The sequence below is a fragment of the Macaca nemestrina genome, chromosome 12 (assembly GCF_043159975.1).
Source record: "Macaca nemestrina isolate mMacNem1 chromosome 12, mMacNem.hap1, whole genome shotgun sequence".
Taxonomy (NCBI): domain Eukaryota; kingdom Metazoa; phylum Chordata; class Mammalia; order Primates; family Cercopithecidae; genus Macaca; species Macaca nemestrina.
In genome coordinates, this window is record NC_092136.1 from 128,968,825 (window position 1) to 128,986,588 (window position 17,764).

A 17,764-nucleotide genomic window follows, 5' to 3' on the forward strand; every position below is an offset into this window, starting at 1 on the left:
CTTAGGCTGTTTCCATAGCTTGGCTATTGTGAATGTGGCTGCAGCAAACATGGGGTGCAAGTATCTCTAACACGTTGATTTAATTTCCCTTGGTGGACACCCAGGAGTGGGATTGCTGGGTCATGTGGTAGTTCCACTTTTAATTTTTTGAGGAAAGGGCTGGCCTTTGAATGTGAATAGGGACCCTGCTGTCTGTGCCCTGCTTAAGAGCCAAGCCCCGCTTCTCCAGCTTCATCCTTCCCCTTTTTTCCCCAGTTCCCAAGGCTTGTGACTGGCATCCAGAAACCAGCTTCACAGCTTTGCTCTGAAGCGTATTGAGTCGGAGGCAGTCCTGTGTGGGTCTGGAGCAGGGCTACGCAGTGATCTCCAGCATGGAGCATACTTTCCTCTCTCAGCTTCTTTCTCTGGGTGTCTCAATTTTTGCTTTCCCACGGCCATTTACCTTTCCAGGCCTTGCCAAACAAAAGCATCCTCTCCCTTCTCTGGCATCCAGGATGGTGGCCTCCGCAAGTTCAGGGTGTTACGCAAGGGTCCGATAATCTGTTGCTGTTTTGAAGTTTTCTGGAAAAAGGAGAGAGCCATGACAAGTCCTCAGGAATCTGACTTGGAGAAGCTGACCTCTGAGGGACTTTAGCTCTCTCCTCGAGAAGTGCCTTTCCTCTAGGAGGCTTGGAGTGCACTTTCGCAAGCACACTGCCCTTCTGCTGCCCCCCTGGGCTTTGAAATGGGCTGTTTCCTCCAGTTTTGTACAAACCCATTAATCACAGAGAACTGAATGTCTTTCCTGGGGTCTTATGGTTACTCAGGAACCTTATGGTTCCCTTGCTGGGAACCAAGGTCCCAGGCCAGACTCCCTGCAGTGGGTTTTTGCCATTAGCATGCCTTCCCTCCTCCTGGAAACGCTGCAGCGGAAAAGCTCCTTGCACTCAGATTTCTTCCCAGTGCAGGGATTTGGAGGTGGGGGTCTCCTGCCTCTGCCTCCGCGGTGTGCGTCTTAACTGCTAAAGAGTGAAGAATTTCTGGAGCAGGTCCCAGACTCCAGGTCTGCGTGTGTGAGTTCCTGTTCTGGATCACTGTGCCCTCAGTTTGCTTACACAGGGTCGGCAAAGGTTTGCTAAGACACAACAGCGGCCCTATCTTTTTTTTTTTTTTTTTTTGAGACAGTCTCACTGTTGCCCAGGCTAGAATGCAGTGGCATGATCTTGGCTCGCTGCAACCTCTGCCTCCTGGGTTCAAGTGATTCTCCTGCCTGTGCCTCCTGAGTAGCTGGACTTAACAGGTGCATGCCACCACACTCGGCTAATTTTTGTATTTTTAGTAGAGATGGGGTTTCACCATGTTGGCCAGGCTGGTCTTTAACTCATGACCTCAAGTGATCTGCCCGCCTCAGCCTCCCAAAGTGCTGAGATTACAGGCGTGAGCCACTGCGCCCAACCCCAGCAGCCCTACCTTGACAGCCAGTAACCACATGGGTTTCACGCTATGAGCCATGAGCCCTCAAACTCGTCTGAACAGATCTATCCGAAACCAGCCTTACTGAGGCTGGTTTAAGGTTTCTCTGAGTCTGGCCCGTTCTAGAACTGTCTTGAAGTGGGGGTATGAGGGCACTGTGAACCTCTTCTCCCATCCACAGAGTGCTTAGAGTTCAGCTGCCCTTCTCACGACCCTTGAACTTTATTCCACCTCAGCCTTGCCCCATGCCCCTGGGCTGGGTCTGGCTTAGAACTGGACTGGAGGCTATGAAGCTCTGTCCTCCTCAGAAATACTGTTTTGTTAGCCTGTTCTAGTGTCGTCTGCTCAGCAGAAAGTGAGCAGGGACTTAGCAGTCACCTGACTGATAGTCTGCATTAAAGACCGTCCCAAGGGCTTCCCCCCCATTCTCTCTCCCACCTGGATCAACACTAGCTGGTAGTTGGATCCTCGGGCAGTTTTCCTAGGTGCTACCTAAATCTTCCCCCACATTATATTTCAAAGGAACCTTTGAGGGGCAGGTAGTGTTGGGGTTAAAGAGCTAAAATGCACTTTGCACAAAATCTTGTTTCTCAGGATTTTTACTCACTTAATTGCCTGTGTTTGCCTAAAGCCCTGAGTGGCTACTGCTGCTCTTTGTGTAAATGTCTCCTCTTCCAGCCCCTACCGCTCTCCACATGGTAGACCTCGTTAGTGCTGCGTCCCTTCCAGGCACAGCAGTATCTATCCTCCTCTTTTGACTCTTCCAGTGCGGCTGAGAGAGGTTCTGCCCTAGTGTGCCTTGTGGCCAAGGGTCCTTTTCTTCTGGCCACCTGGCTCTCCTCTTTCTTAGGCTTCTCAGCATAGTGGTTTGAAATCACCTTTTCCTGCAAGTGTTCTTAATTGACCTGACCTTTTCTCCAGTCTATTCTGTTAACTCCTGCCTCATCTCTTCCTCTTAATGCACGCTTTGTAATTATCACTGTGGTCCTGACATATTTCCAGGGGACATGGACTAGTTTTGTTTCCCTACTAGAGTATAAATTCCTCGAGGCATTTTTTTCAGTTTGTTTGTTCTGAGTTCCTTTTGCTGTGCTGAAGTCTCCAAAGCCCAAAGACAGGACTTAAAGGATCTGGATTCTCATGGTCTCCAGCTGACTTGTCTTGGAGGCTTCTCCAGGGACTCAGCTTTCAGGATTGGAGCCAAAATCTCAGAATAAGCAGCAGCCAGAGACATCCTTTCCATTTTGCAGAGGGGTAAACTGGAAGAGATGGCAATGACTTGAGAGACGGCCTCAAGGCCAACCAGGGCTGGAGCCAGTACAGCCCTGCCCTTAGAAAGCAGTGCCTGGGACTTCCTACTACCAGAAGCACATTAGCCACCATCCATGCCAGCAAGTATTTCTTCAACATTTATTTTGTGCCTAGCCCTGTGCTAATACTATGGGAGGAAGGTGGGTGGGAGGGGGAGAAGGGGGCAAAGTAACCTGTCCCTGCCCTCAAATACGCTAAAATCTTGTTGGAGAAACTTATAATCTAGTGAGTTTGGGGGTGGGGCCAGGGATTCCAGCCAAGGTTTTGTAATATTTACGCCTCCCCTTATGCTGCACGATGGCGTTCTTTCTGGGCAAGAAAAGTGATTCATGGAAGATGCATTCCTAAGCACGTCCTCACCAGGCTAAGACACTAAGAGAGGGTTCATGCCTTAGGTAGGCCTCTGGTGCCCCTGGAAGGGTGATTAACACTGGAATAACAGGTGTTTGCTAAATTCACCTGAATATGCCTCTAATCCCAGATTGTCAACCAAATCCTGGGTGGAGAATGGTTTGGGACAAGCAGACAGATCCAGATAATACTGTCTGTAATCTGGGCATGGATCCTGAGGAAAGTGGCTGCCACCAGCCTGGTTTCCCTGCCTTGTACTTTGCCTTTGCCTTACCAATGGGCAGTGGATGGGACACTCTTCCTGCTTCCTTTCCCACTCACTGCTTGCACTCCACCCAGGTGTGCTCTGGCGCTGGCCTCCACCTGCTGCTCTGTGCTGTCAGCCTCTGGCATCTGCAGGTCAGCCATGGCCAGGAGGGGCCGGGGTGGAAACCGCCTGCTGAGGGGGGCTGTGTAAATCACCGTGACAGGCTCCTTTCATGCCTGCCGGCCTGGCCTCCTTTCTTTCCTAACCCCTCTTCCTTTCTGTTTATTTTTGTTGCGGATTTATTAGACACACAGTTAAGTGCCCATTTAGCTCTGCAAACTGTCATCATGCCTGCTTCATGAATAAGATCATTCACTGACAAAAGCCTTTAAACATGTTTTTAAAGAGGGTTGGGGAGGCACGGGGGACAGGAGAGGAGGAGGAAATCGTGCCCCAGGTTAGTGAGGAGGCCAAGAACAACCGAAACCCAAGCAGCGGCCTCTCCTGTAGCTCAAGAATGTAACAAGGGCTCTCACAGTTGCCCTGAATTTACCCTGTTTGTCAAGACGTGTGTCATCTCTCCTGTAGGATTCTGAGGTCTAGAGTTCTTCTTTGGGCTGCCAGAGAGCAGACGGTGTGGGGTGGGCTCAGTCGCTGCTGTGCACCTGCTCAAAATGGTTCCCAAGAACCTCGGGGCATGTCAGGCCGAATCTGTGCCCCTTTGGGATCCTCAGTCAATTTCCTCAGTCCGAACTCTCTTGGTTTCCCCAGGGCTTCCCTCCTTCTGGTGGCATCTCTTCCCAAGCACCTGGCTCCTTAAACACACCGATTGCTCGGCTGAAGGTAGCAAGAGTCCTAAGTGTGGTGGCTCACTCCTGTAATGCCAACACTTTAGGAGGCTGAGGCGGGAGGATTGCTTGAGCCCAGGAGGTTGAGACTGCAGTGAGCTGTGATCATGTCACTGCCCTCCAACCTGGGCAACAGTGCAGCCTTGCCACACACACACACAAAAGGTAGCAAGAGCCTGGTCCAGTGTCTTTTTAATGCATGCAGACTAGACATCAGGCACCAGAACAAGGGTGTTCTTTACATCATCACATTTCATCACCTCAGCAGCCCTATGCAGTAGGTCCTATTACTGTCTCCATTTCAGAGGTGGGGAGACTGAGGCTTAATGTGGCTAGGTAACTTGCAGAGCTATCAGCATTGCTGGGAGGTCTCTTATCCCCAAATTGGGCCTGTGCTTACTTCTGAGGAGTCTGAGTTGGCCAAGCCTGATCTCAGAGCAGAGGATCGAGGCAGGCTGACCCTGTACCCCCCAGCATGGGTGGGCGCCCCTGCCCCTACACAGCTATAATGGGGTCATCTCTCACAGCCTACTCTCACGGGGTAGGGGGCAGTCCTCCCCTCGAGTGTGAATGATCAAGCCCTCCACCCACTCACCTGTACTAGCAATAAGTCCGGGTCCCCCGCCACCTCTTTGGTTGTGTATCAGGGGCTCAGGAACGTTTGAGGGCATTGAAGTGTGTTGGCATGTGCACTGACCTTGGGAGGGGTGCTAGCCTCTGGAGGAACTTGGAGGGCGAGCTCCTATTTGAAGCACAGTAACAGGACAGCGTCCTCACTGGAGCAGTAAGCCTCGTTAGGGGACATGGCCTCCCACATCAGAGCAGGAGGGGCACAAGTGGAAGTGTGAACCTCGGTTGATGCTCCTGGAATGCTGAGTCCTCTCTCCAAGCTGCAGATGCGGATGCTGCCCCTTCTCAGCCATTCTCGCAGTGACTTCTGAGGTCTCAGCAGCCTTGGGGCCCTGGCTCTGGCCCCAGGATCACTTGGCTTCTGCTCCTTAAAGGCCCGGAGCTACTCTTCCTTTTGCTGCTCCCCCATCTCCTTTTCTTCTCTGGTTTCTCTTTTGGCATTTCTTTTTATTTGCAGTGTGTTTTCAATGCAAATAAAGTCCATAATATGAAAAAGTTACTATGAACAGAATATAATTACACACACACAATGAACAATCAAAACAGATGTTCCACATGCAAATATGAAGCAAGAAGGGGTGTTCATTCACCCATACGAAAGCATGGGATGTGTTAGAGCTGGTTGTTTTGTACTGCTTTCTAAGGACGGCAAATATTTGCTTTTGTTATCAAAGTTACTATGCTTGCTGGGCCCTGGAATACCAGTGTGTGGTCATGGGAATCAGAGATTTCGATGGGTGCATATTTCTAAAGGCTTCTGCCCTCGGAAGCAGCTGTAAAAAACTTTCCAGAATTGAGCCAATTCTAGACTTAGTGGCAGGATCTGACTATTTAAAGCACCAGCTGATACGGAGTGCTCCAAAGACAGCTAACTTTATCCATAAAGGTGAAAAAAAGTATTTATAGACGTAGCATACCAGACTTTTTGTGAGGTGAGTTTCCAATGTTCAATTTACTTTATTTTTGACTTTTTGAAAATTAAATTAATCTGCCACAATTTTACATATATTTTACATATGTTGAAATAAAAAGCACTAATTTAAAGTCATTTGGGGTCATATCCCTGTAGTTAAAAGAATCCAGCTCTCCTTTGGTGAATGGGGATGTGTGAAAGGAAATATCTAACTTTTGACCTTTTTAACATATAAGCAAGATTTAATAACTAGCCTTAGACTTTGAGTAGCTTCCAATCCATCATTGCCCTGGCACATGTCAATTACTTATAGCAAGTTAAATGCAAAACACTAGAAAAGACAATTTAGTTCCCAAGAGAACAGTAAAGGCTTAGCAATGGAAAACTTTAGAGTACATAAGTACTAAATTAGCGTCGCTGAAACAATATGAAACATGGAAACTTTTCATATTATCTAAGACTTTTATAAAGCCTTATAAATTTCATAAGCCTAAGTGAAAACTGAATCTCCATTCTACATCCTATTCTTTTACTCTAGATCAAAGCAAGACTTCTTATTTTTATTCCCAAGGCAGAGCATTTAGATGTCCCAATTTCCTGAGCCATATTTAATACATTTACATCTCCTTTCAGTCTTGTGTGAAAAATTCCATTTTCCTGATTTATCGTTGGCATCCACCATCCAATTAAATTCCTTTGATATTCTTCAAACCAATCACATTTGGGATTCTCAATATTTTCTTAATCATATTTATGTCAATAAAATTAAAAAGTGTGACACCTCCATCTTTGTTCTTTTTGCTCAGGATTCCTTTGGCTACTCAGACTCTTTTTCAGTAGCAAACAACTATTAGGATTATTTTTTCCATTTCTGTGAAAAACTTCATCAGTATTTTGAGGGAGAATCTATATATTGCTTTGGGTACTGTGGTCATTTTAATGACATTAATTCTTCTCATCCATGAGCATGGGATGTCTTTCCATTTGTTTGTGTCCTCTTCACTTTCTTTCATCAATGTCTTGTAGTTTTCCTTATAGAGGTTGTTGTTTTTTTTTTTTTTGCCTCCTTAGTTAAATTTATTCCAAGATATTTTATTTTTTGAAAGCTATTATAACTATTGTAAGTGGGATTGCCTTCCTGATTTCTTTTTCAGCTAGCTCACTATCAGTGTATAGAAATACTACAGACTTTTATAAGTGAATTTTATATCCTGCAACTTTACTGAATCTGTTTATCAGTTATAAGAGGTTTTTGCTGAAGTCTTTAGGTTTTTCTAAATGTAAGATCATGTCATCTGCAAAGACGGACAGTTGCCTTTTATTTCTTTCATTTGATTGCTCTGGCTAAGATTTCAAGTACTCTGTTAAATAGTAGTGGTGAAAGTAGGCATCCCTGTCTTGTACCAGTTCTGAGAGGAAAGGCTTTCAGCTTTTCCCATTCAGTATGTTGTTTGCTATGGGTTTGTCATATATGGCCTTTATTATGTTAAGGTATATTCCTTCTATGCTTAGTTCATTGAGTTTTTCTCATAAAGGGATGTTTAATTTTATCCAGTGTTTTTCTGCATATATTGAGGTGATCATAGAGTTTTTGCCCTTCATTCTATTGGTGTGATGTATAACATTTATTGATTTATATATGTTGAACCATCCAAGCATACCTGGTATAAATCACACTTCATCATGGTGTATTATCTTTGGATGTGCTGTTGGATTTGGTTTGCTAGTACTTTGTTGAGAATTTTTGTATCTGTTTTCAACAGGGATACTGACCCGTAGTTTTTCTTTTGTTTTGTTTTGTTTTGTTTTTTTCTTGTGTCTCATCTGGTTTTGGTATCAGGGTAACACTGGCCTTGTAGGATGAATTGGGGAGAATTTCCTGCTCTTTAATTTTTTGGAATAGTTTGAAGAGAACTGGTGTTCTTTATATGTTTTGTAATTTGGCATTAAATTCTTCTGGTCCTGGGCTTTTCTTTAGAGGGAGACTTTTTTATTATTGATTCAATCATTCCTCATTTGTTTAGGTTTTCTATTTCTTTCTGATTCAATCTTGGTAGGTTGTATATGTCCAGGAATTTATTCATTTCTTCTAGGTTTTCCAGTTTGTTAGTGTGTAGTTGTTCATAATAGTCTCTGATGATCTTTTGTATTTCTGTAGTATCAGTTGTAATGTCTCCTTTTTCATTTCTAATTTTGTTTATTTGAGTCTTCTCTCTTGGTTAACCTACCTAGTGGTTTGTTGATTTTGTTTATCTTTTCAAAAAGCAATCCTGAGCAAAAAGAATACAGCTGAACACATCACACTACCTAACTTCAAAATATGTTACCAGACTATAGTAACTACATAGCATGGTATTAGTATAATAACAGACACATAAACCAATGGAACAGAATACAGAACTCATAAATAAATCCACACATTTACCGCCAACTGATTTTTTATAAGGGCACCAAGAACATGCACTGGGGAAAGGACATCCTCTTCAATAAATAAATGGCGCTGGGAAAACTAGATATCCATTCACAGAAGAATGAAACTAGACCCCTATCTCTCATAATATACAAAAAGCAATTCAAAATGGATTAAAGACTTAAATTTAAGATCCGAAACTATAACACTACTAGAAGAAAGCATAGGAGAAACATTGGTCTAGGCAAAGATTTTATGACTAAGATCTAAAAGCATAGGCAACAAAAATAAAAATAGACAAATTCGACTATATTAAACTAAAATCTTCTACACGGCAAAGGAAACAATCAATAGATTGAAGAGGCAACCTATTGAATAGGGAAAAAATGTTTGCAAACTATTCATCCAACAAGGGACTAATATCCAGAATATACAAGGAACTCAAGAAACTCAAGAGCCAAAACCAAATAATCCCATTTAAAAGTGGGCAGAGTAGCTAAATAGATATTTCTCAAAAGAAACAAATGGCTAATAGTACAGGAAAAAAATGCTCAACATCACTAATCATTAGGGAAATGCAAATCAGAACCACAATAAGATATCATTTTAATCCAGTTAGAATAATTATTATCAAAAAGACAAAAACGAACAGATGTTGACAAAGATGCAAGAAAAGGGAACTCTTTTACACTATTGGTGGGAATGAACATGAGTATAGCTCTTACAGAAAATAGTACAGAGATTTCTCAAAAAACAAAAAAGTAGAACTACCATATGATCCAGCAATTCCACTACCAGGTATCTATCAAAAAGAAAAGAAATCAGTATTTCAAAGTGAAGCCAGCACTCCCATGTTTATTGCAGCAGTATACACAATAGCAAAGATGTGGAATCAACCTAAGTGCCCATGGATGGATGAATAGATAAAGAAAATGTGGTACATATATGCAATGGAATACTATTTGGCTATAAAAAGGAATAAAATCCTGTCAATTGCAGCAGCAACATGGATGGAACTGGAGGTCCTTATGTTAAGTGAAATAAACCAGGAACAAAAGGACAAACATTGCATGTTCTCACTCATTTGTGGGAACTAAAAGAACTGATCTCATAAACATAGAAAGTAGAATGATTGTTGCCAGAGGTGGGGATAGGTGTGTGTGGGCAGGATGGATGAGAGAGGTTGGGTAATCAGAACTAGCATATACTTAGAAGGAATACTTTCTAATGCCCTGTAGCAACGTAGGATGACTATAGTTAACAAGAATGTATTTTATATTTCAAAATAGCTAGAAGAGAGGACTTAAAGTGTTCTCAACACATAGAAATGATAAATACACAAGGTGATAGGTACACTAAATACCCTGACTTGATCATTACATATCATGTACTCCAGAAATATATACAAATACTATGTAATAATTTTTTAAAAATTGTAAAAAGGTAAAATTTTTAAAAATTAAGGACTAAAAGTTAATAGATTTGGTAAGAACATTTTGAGTCTTGATTTCTTTTATTGCCATTCTGGACTTCGAGAAGTAACCTTCCCAATTTTAGAAGATGGGTTAGTGAAGCATGATAGCGTTTGGCCGGGGCCAAGGACTTAAGAGCTGCTATTTCCCTTAAGTCTCTTTTTATCCACAGGTTTCTCTTCCATCTCTTTCCCCCACCTTGAACTTTTTTTGGAAATTGAATATTCCAAAATATATTTGGAAATTGGAAATTGAATTTGGAAAATTCATCGTTCCCATGAAATTTAAAGTCATTGATATCAGAATGAACTCATGATGTATTTTATATTTTTAAAAAGTGTTTTCTAGCATGGTTCACTCAGTGGCAAGGAAAACTCCTAGCACCTAGATGATAGTCTCTAAATTCTACTTCCCACTAAAAAGAACCAAGACTTCTTACAGGAATGGATCATCCAGATCTGGGGCAGGCCTTGTGTAAGTTTCACTTGGAATATCTTATCACGCCAGAAAGCAGTGAAGCTATCAAACGCTACACTAGGTCATGTCAAAAGGATGTAGGGGACAGAGGAACTAACTTGAGGAGGCTTCCATCAACTTAAAGTGGAACAATGCAAGTATCAGTAAGAATAATAATTGTAATGGGTTGTAGCACATCAAATATGTAAAAATCCATGTGTTCAGAATTTTAAAAATAAAACTAAATTCTTATCTTCAGAGGGAAGCTAGGAAACCAACTCACGGTTTTGAAAACTAGTAAATAAAGGTGGGAAAGTTGTCAGAAGCAAAACAGAGTCACTTACATCAAACCATAACACAATGAAGCCAAGAGGCCATGAAGAAGGGGGAGGGCTCACACACAATTGCCTGATAATAGAAACTATCCCAGGAGACTTTGCTGAATGGCAATCCTCTTGCTGAAGGCCACTTAGAAAAAGATACCAGATACCAGCCCAGCAACTGCCTGTTCAACCTTGGACAGATGCTACCCTTGTTATTAATCATTGTAGCTAAGGAAAATTGTTTCAAAACAATGTACATAACCCTCCTCACTTTGCCTTTAAAAGTCTGCCCTACCCAGCCTCTCCAGATATGCCTATGATCCATTATGACTTGTGCATCCAAACTGTAATCCTCGTCACTCCCAAATAAACTAGTACGTTTTTGGAGAGCCTGCCTCTCTGTCATTAATTTAGGTTGACAAAGGGAAAGCATCAAGCATATCTTCTATATAACCTGTGCCTGCAGGTAACTAAATAATTGATGAGGGGAAGTTTCTCTTTATAGAATATAATAAGTGAACAAGAAACGACTAATTTAGAATGTTACCATTAGGAACCTTATTGAATTAATGAGTCTAGGTGATGTCAGCATCTTCAGACATTATGTACATCCCAATAAAAGTACACACCACTAACCACAAAGGAATCTTGCACAAAAACAAACAAACAAACAAAAACCATCAAACCTGGGGGTTTCCCAGGCAAGATGGCCTAATAGGAACAGCTCTGGTCTGCAGCTCCCAGCGAGACCAATGGAGAAGGCAGGTGATTTCTGCATTTCCAACAGAGGTACCTGGTTCATCTCACTGGGACTGGTTAGACAGTGGGTGCAGCCCACAGAGGGCGAGCAGAAGCAGGGTGGGGCGTTGTCTAACCTGAGAAGTGCAAGGGGTCAGGGAACTCCCTCCCCTAACCAAGAGAAACCATGAGGGACCCTGCTGTGAGGGACGGTGCTATCTGGCCCAGATACTACGCTTTTCCCATGGTATTCACAACCCACAAACCAGGAGATTCCCTTGGGTGCCTATACCACCAGGGCCCTGGGTTTCAAGCACAAAACTGGGCGGCCATTTGGGCAGACACTAAGCTAGCTGTAGCAGGGTTTTTTGGTATCCCAGTGGCACCTGGAACACTAGCAAGACAGAACCATTCGCTCCCCTGGAAAGGGGGCTGAAGCCAGGGAGCCAAGTGGTCTTGCTCAGTGGATCCCACCCCCATGGAGCCCACAAAGCTAAGACCCACTGACTTGAAATTCTCGCTGCCAGCACGGCAGTCTGAAGTTGACCTGGGACTCTCGAGCTTGGTAGGGGAAGGGGCATCTGCCATTACTGAGGCTTGAGTAGGCAGTTTTCCCCTCACAGTGTAAACAAAGCCCCACGAAGTTCAGACTGAGAGGAACCCAACACAGTGTGGTAAAGCCACTGTGGTCAGACTGCCTCTCTAGATTCCTTCTCTCTGGATACGGCCTCTCTGAAAGAAAGACAGCAGCCCAATCATCGGCTTATACATAAAACTCCCATCTTCCTGAGACAGAGCACCTGGGGGAAGGGGCAGCTGTGGGCCCAGCTTCAACAGACTTAAATATTCTGGCCTGCTAGCTCTGAAGAGAGCAGCAGATCTCTCAGGACAGTGCTAGAGCTTTGCTAAGGGACAGACTGCCTCCTCAAGTGGGTCCCTGACCCCCGTGCCTCCTGACCTCCCAGCAGGGGTCAACAGACACCTTATACAGGAGAGCTCCAGCTGGCATCTGGCAGGTACCCCTTTGGGACAAAGCTTCCAGAGAAAGGGGCAGGCAGCAATCTCTGCTGTTCTGCAGCCTCTGCTGGTGATACCCATGCAAACAGGGTCTGGAGTGGACCCCCAGAAAACTCCAGCAGACCTGCAGAAGAGAGGCCTGTCAGAAGGAAAACTAACAAACAGAAAGCAATAGCATCAACATCAACAAAAAGGATGACCATGCAAAAACTCCATCAGAAGGTCACCAATAGCAAAGACCAAAGGTAGATAAATCCACGAACGTGAGGAAAAACTAGCACAAAAAGGTTGAAAATTCCAAAAACCAGAATGCCTCTTCTCATCCAAAGGATCACAACTCCTTGCCAGCAAAAGAACAAAACTGAATGGAGAATAAGTTTGACAAACTGACGTAAGTAGGCTTCAGAAGGTGGGTAATAACAAACTCCTTCAAGCTAAAGGAGCATGTTGTAACCTGATGCAAGGAAAATAAGAACCTTAATAAAAGGGTAGAGGAATTGCTAATTAGAATAACCATTTCAGAGAAGAACATAAATGACCTGATGGAGCTGAATAACACACCACAAGAACTTCGTGAAGCATACACAAGTATCAATAGCCAAATGGATCAAGCAGAAGAAAAAACATCAGAGATTGAAGATCAACTTAATGAAATAAAGTGTGAAGACAAGATTAGAGAAAAAAGAATAAAAAGGAACAAACAAAGCCTCCAAGAAATAAGGGACTATGTGAAAAGACCAAACCTACGTTTGATTGGTGTATCTGAAAGTGACAGGGAGAACAGAACCAAGTTGGAAAACACACTTCAGAATATTATCCAGGAGAACTTCCCCAACTTAACAAGAAAGGCCAACATTCAAATTTAAGAAATACAGACAACACTACAAAGATACTCCTCGAAAAGAGCAACCCCAATGTTGCGGGAAGTCAGGGACCTGGAACGGAGGGACCAGCTGAAGCTGCGGCAGAAGAACATAAATTGTGAAGATTTCATGGACATTTATTAGTTCCCCAAATTAATACTTTTATAATTTCTTACGCCTGTCTTTACTGCAGTCTCTGAACATAAATTGTGAAGATTTCATGGACACTTATCACTTCCCCAGTCAATACCTTTGTGATTTCTTATGCCTGTCTTTAATCTCTTAATCCTGTCATCTTCGTAAGCTGAGGAGGATGTATGTCACCTCAGGATCCTGTGATGATTGCATTAACTGCACAAATTGTTTGTAGAGCATGTGTGTTTGAACAATATGAAATATGGACACCTTGAAAAAAGAATAGGATATCAACAATGTTCAGGGAACAAGGGAGATAACCTTAAACTCTGACTGCCAGTGAGTCAGATGGAACAGGGCCATATTTCTCTTCTTTCAAAAGCAAATAGGAGAAATATCGCTGAATTCTTTTTCTCAGCAAGGAACACCCCTGAGAAAGAGAATGCACACCTAAGGATAGGCCTCTAAATGGCCCCCTTGGGCACAGCTGTCTTTTACGGTTGAAGCTGAATGGATAAAACAAGCCCCGGTCTCCTGTAGTGCTCCCAGGCTTATTAGGATGAGGAAATTCCTGCCTAATACATTTTGGTCAGACAGGTTATCTGCTCTCTAACCCTGTCTCCTGATAAGATGTTATCAATGACAATGCGTGCCCAAAACTTTATTAGCAATTTTAATTTCACCCCATCCCATGGTCCTGTGATCTCGCCCTGCCTCCATTTGCTTTGTGATATTTTATTACCTTGGTGAAGCATGTGATCTCTGTGACCCATACCCTATTCATACACTCCTCCTCCCCTTTTGAAAATTGCTATTAAAAACTTGCTGGTTTTACAGCTCAGGAGCATCATGGAACCTGCCGACATGTGATGTCTCCCCTGGACACCCAGCCTTAAAATTTCTCTCTCTTGTATTCTTTCCCTTTATTTCTCAGACCAGCCAACACTTAGGGAAATAGAAAAGAACCCACATTGAATACTGGGGGTGGGGTTTTCCCTGATACCCCAAGACACAAAATCATCAGATACACCAAGGTTGAAATGAAGAAACAAAATGTTAAGGACAGCCAGAGAGAAAGGTCAGGTTACCCACAAAGGGAAGCCCATCAGACTAACAGTGGATTTCTCAGCAGAAACCCCATAAGCCAGAAGAGAGTGGGGGCCAATATTCAACATTCTTAAAGAAAAGAATTTTCAACCCACAATTTCATATCTAGCTAAACTAAGCTTTATAAGTAAAGGAGATAAGCAAATGCTGAGGGATTTTGTCACCAACAAGCCTGCCTTACAAGAGCTCCTGAAGGAAGCACTACATATGGAAAGGAAAAACTGATACCAGCCACTGCAAAAACAAACCAAAAGATAAAGGCCATTGACACTATGAAGAAACTGCATCAACTAATGGGCAAAATAACCAGTTAGCATCATAATGACAGGATCAGTTTCACACATAACAATATTAACCTTAAATGTAAATGGGCTAAATGACCCAATTAAAAGCCAAAGACTTACAAACTGGATAAAGAGTCAAGACCCATCGGTGTGCTGTATTCAGGAGACTCATCTCATATGCAAAGACACACATAGGCTTAAAAAGAAGGGATGGGCCGGGCGCGGTGGCTCAAGCCTGTAATCCCAGCACTTTGGGAGGCCGAGACGGGCGGATCACGAGGTCGGGAGATCGAGACCATCCTGGCTAACACGGTGAAACCCTGTCTCTACTAAAAAAATACAAAAAACTAGCCGGGCGAGGTGGTGGGCGCCTGTAGTCCCAGCTACTCGGGAGGCTGAGGCAGGAGAATGGCGTGAACCCGGGAGGCGGAGCTTGCAGTGAGCTGAGATCTGGCCACTGCACTCCAGCCTGGGCGACAGAGCGAGACTCCGTCTCAAAAAAAAAAAAAAAAAAAAAAAAAGCAGGGGTTGCAATCCTAGTCTCTGATAAAACAGGCTTTAAACCAACAAAGATCAAAAAAGACAAACAATGGCATTATGTAATGGTAAAGGGATCAATGCAACAAGAAAAGCTAACTATCCTAAATATATATGCACCAAATACAGGAGCACCCAGATTCATAAAGCAAGTTCTTAGAGACATACAAAGAGACTTAGACTCCCACACAATAATAGTGAGAGACTTTAACACCCCATTGTCAATATTAGATAGATCAATGAGACAGAAAATTAACAAGGATATTCAAAACTTGAACTCAGATCTGGACCAAGCAGACCTAACAGACATCTACAGAACTCTCCACCCCAATTCAACAGAATATACATTCTTCTCAGCACCACATAGCACTTATCCCATAATTGCCAACATAATTGGAAGGAAAACACTTCTCCGCAAAAGCAAAAGAATGGAAATCATAACAAACAGTCTCTCAGACCACTGTGCAACCACATTATAACTCAGGATTTAAAAACTCACTCAAAATTGCACAATTACATGGTAACTGAACCTGCTCCTGAATGACTACTGGGTAAATAACAAAATTAAGGCAAAAACAAATAAGTTCTTTGAAACCAACGAGAACAAAGACACAATGTACCAGGATCTCTGGGACACAGCTAAAGCACTGTATAGAGGGAAATTTATAGCACTAAATGCCCACAGGAGAAAGCAGGAAAGATCTAAAATCGACACCCTAACATCACAATTAAAAGAACTAGAGAAGCAAGAGCAAACAATTTCAAAGGTAGCAGAAGACAAGAAATAGCTAAGATCAGAGCAAAACTGAAGGAGATAGAGACACGAAAAACCCTTCAAAAAAATCAGTGAATCAGGGAGCTGGTTTTTTGAAAAGATTAATAAAATAGATAGACAATTAGCCAGACTAATAAAGAATAAGAGAGAGAAGAATCAAATAGACACAATAAAAAATGATGAAGAGGCGATCACCATGGATTCCACAGAAATACAAACTACCATCAGAGAATACTATAAACATCTCTATGCAAATAAACTGGAAATCTAGAAGAAATGGATAAATTCCTGGACACATACACCCTCCCAAGACTAAACTAGGAAGAAGTTGAATCCCTGAATAGACTAATAACAAGTTCTGAAATTGAGGCAGTAATTAATAGCCTACCAACCAAAAAAGACCCAGGACCAGATGGATTCATGGCCGAATTCTACCAGAGGTACAAAGAAGAGCTGGTACCATTCCTTCTGAAACCATTCCAAACAACAGAAAAAGAGGGACTCGCTAGTCCTACCAGGGGGGTGGTTCCAAGATGGCCGAATAGGAACAGCTCCAGGCTACAGCTCCCAGTGTGAGCAACACAGAAGACAGGTAATTTCTGCATTTCCAGCTGAGGTACCAGGTTCATCTCATTGGGGCATGTTGGACAGTGGGTGCAGGACAGTGGGTGCAGCCCACCAAGTGAGAGCTGAAGCAGGGTGAGGCATCGCCTCACCCGGGATATGCAAGGGGTAAGGGAATTCCCTTTCCTAGCCAAGAGAAACTGTGACACACAGCACCTGGAAAATTGGGTCACTCTCACCCTAATACTGCACTTTTCCAAGGGTCTTAGCAAACAGCACACCAGGAGATTATATCCTGTGCCTGGCTCGGAGGGTCCCATGCCCACAGGGCTTCCCTCATTGCTAGCACAGCAGTCTGAGATCTAACTGCAAGGCGGCAGTGAGGCTCGGGGAGGGGTGCTTGCCATTGCTAAGGCTTGAGTAGGTAAACAAAGCAGCTGGGAAGCTTGAACTGGGTGGAGCCCACCGTAGCTCAAGGAGGCCTCCCTCCCTCTGTAGACTCCACCTCTGGGGACGGGGCATAGCCAAACAAAAGGCAGCAGAAACCTCTGCAGATTTAAATGTCCCTGTGTGACCATTTTGAAGAGAGTAGTGCTTCTCCCAGCATGGAGTTTGAGATCTGAGAATGGACGGATTGCCTCCTCAATTGGGTCCCTGACCTCCAAGTAGCCTAACCAGAAGGCACCCCCCAGTAGGGGCAGACTGATACCTAACACAGCCGGGTAACCCTCTGAGACGAAGCTTCCAGACGAATGATCAGGCAGCAGCAATTGCTGTTCAGCAATATTCACTCTTCTGCAGCCTCCACTGCTGATACCCAGGCAAACAGGGTCTGGAGTGGACCTTGAGCAAACTCCAACAGACCTGCAGCTGAGGGTCCTGACTGTTAGAAGGAAAACTAACTAACAGACAGGACAGCCACACCAAAACCCTATCTGTACGTCACCATCATCAAAGACCAAAGGTAGATAAAACCACAAAGATGGGGAAAAAACAGCAGGAAAGCTGAAAATTCTAAAAATTAGACCGCCTCTCTCCCTCCAAAGGAACACAGCTCCTCGCCAGCAATGGAACAAAGCTGGAGAGAGAATGACTTTGACGAGTTGAGAGAAGAAGGCTTCAGACAATCAAACTTCTCCGAGCTAAAGGAGGAAGTCGAACCCATCACAAAGAAGCTAAAAACTTGAAAAAAGATTAGATGAATGGCTAACTAGAATAACCAATGTAGAGAAGTCCTTAAATGACCTGATACAGCTGAAAACCATGGCAGGAGAACTACGTGACAAATGCACAAGCTTCAGTAACTGATTCGATCAACTGGAAGAAAGGGT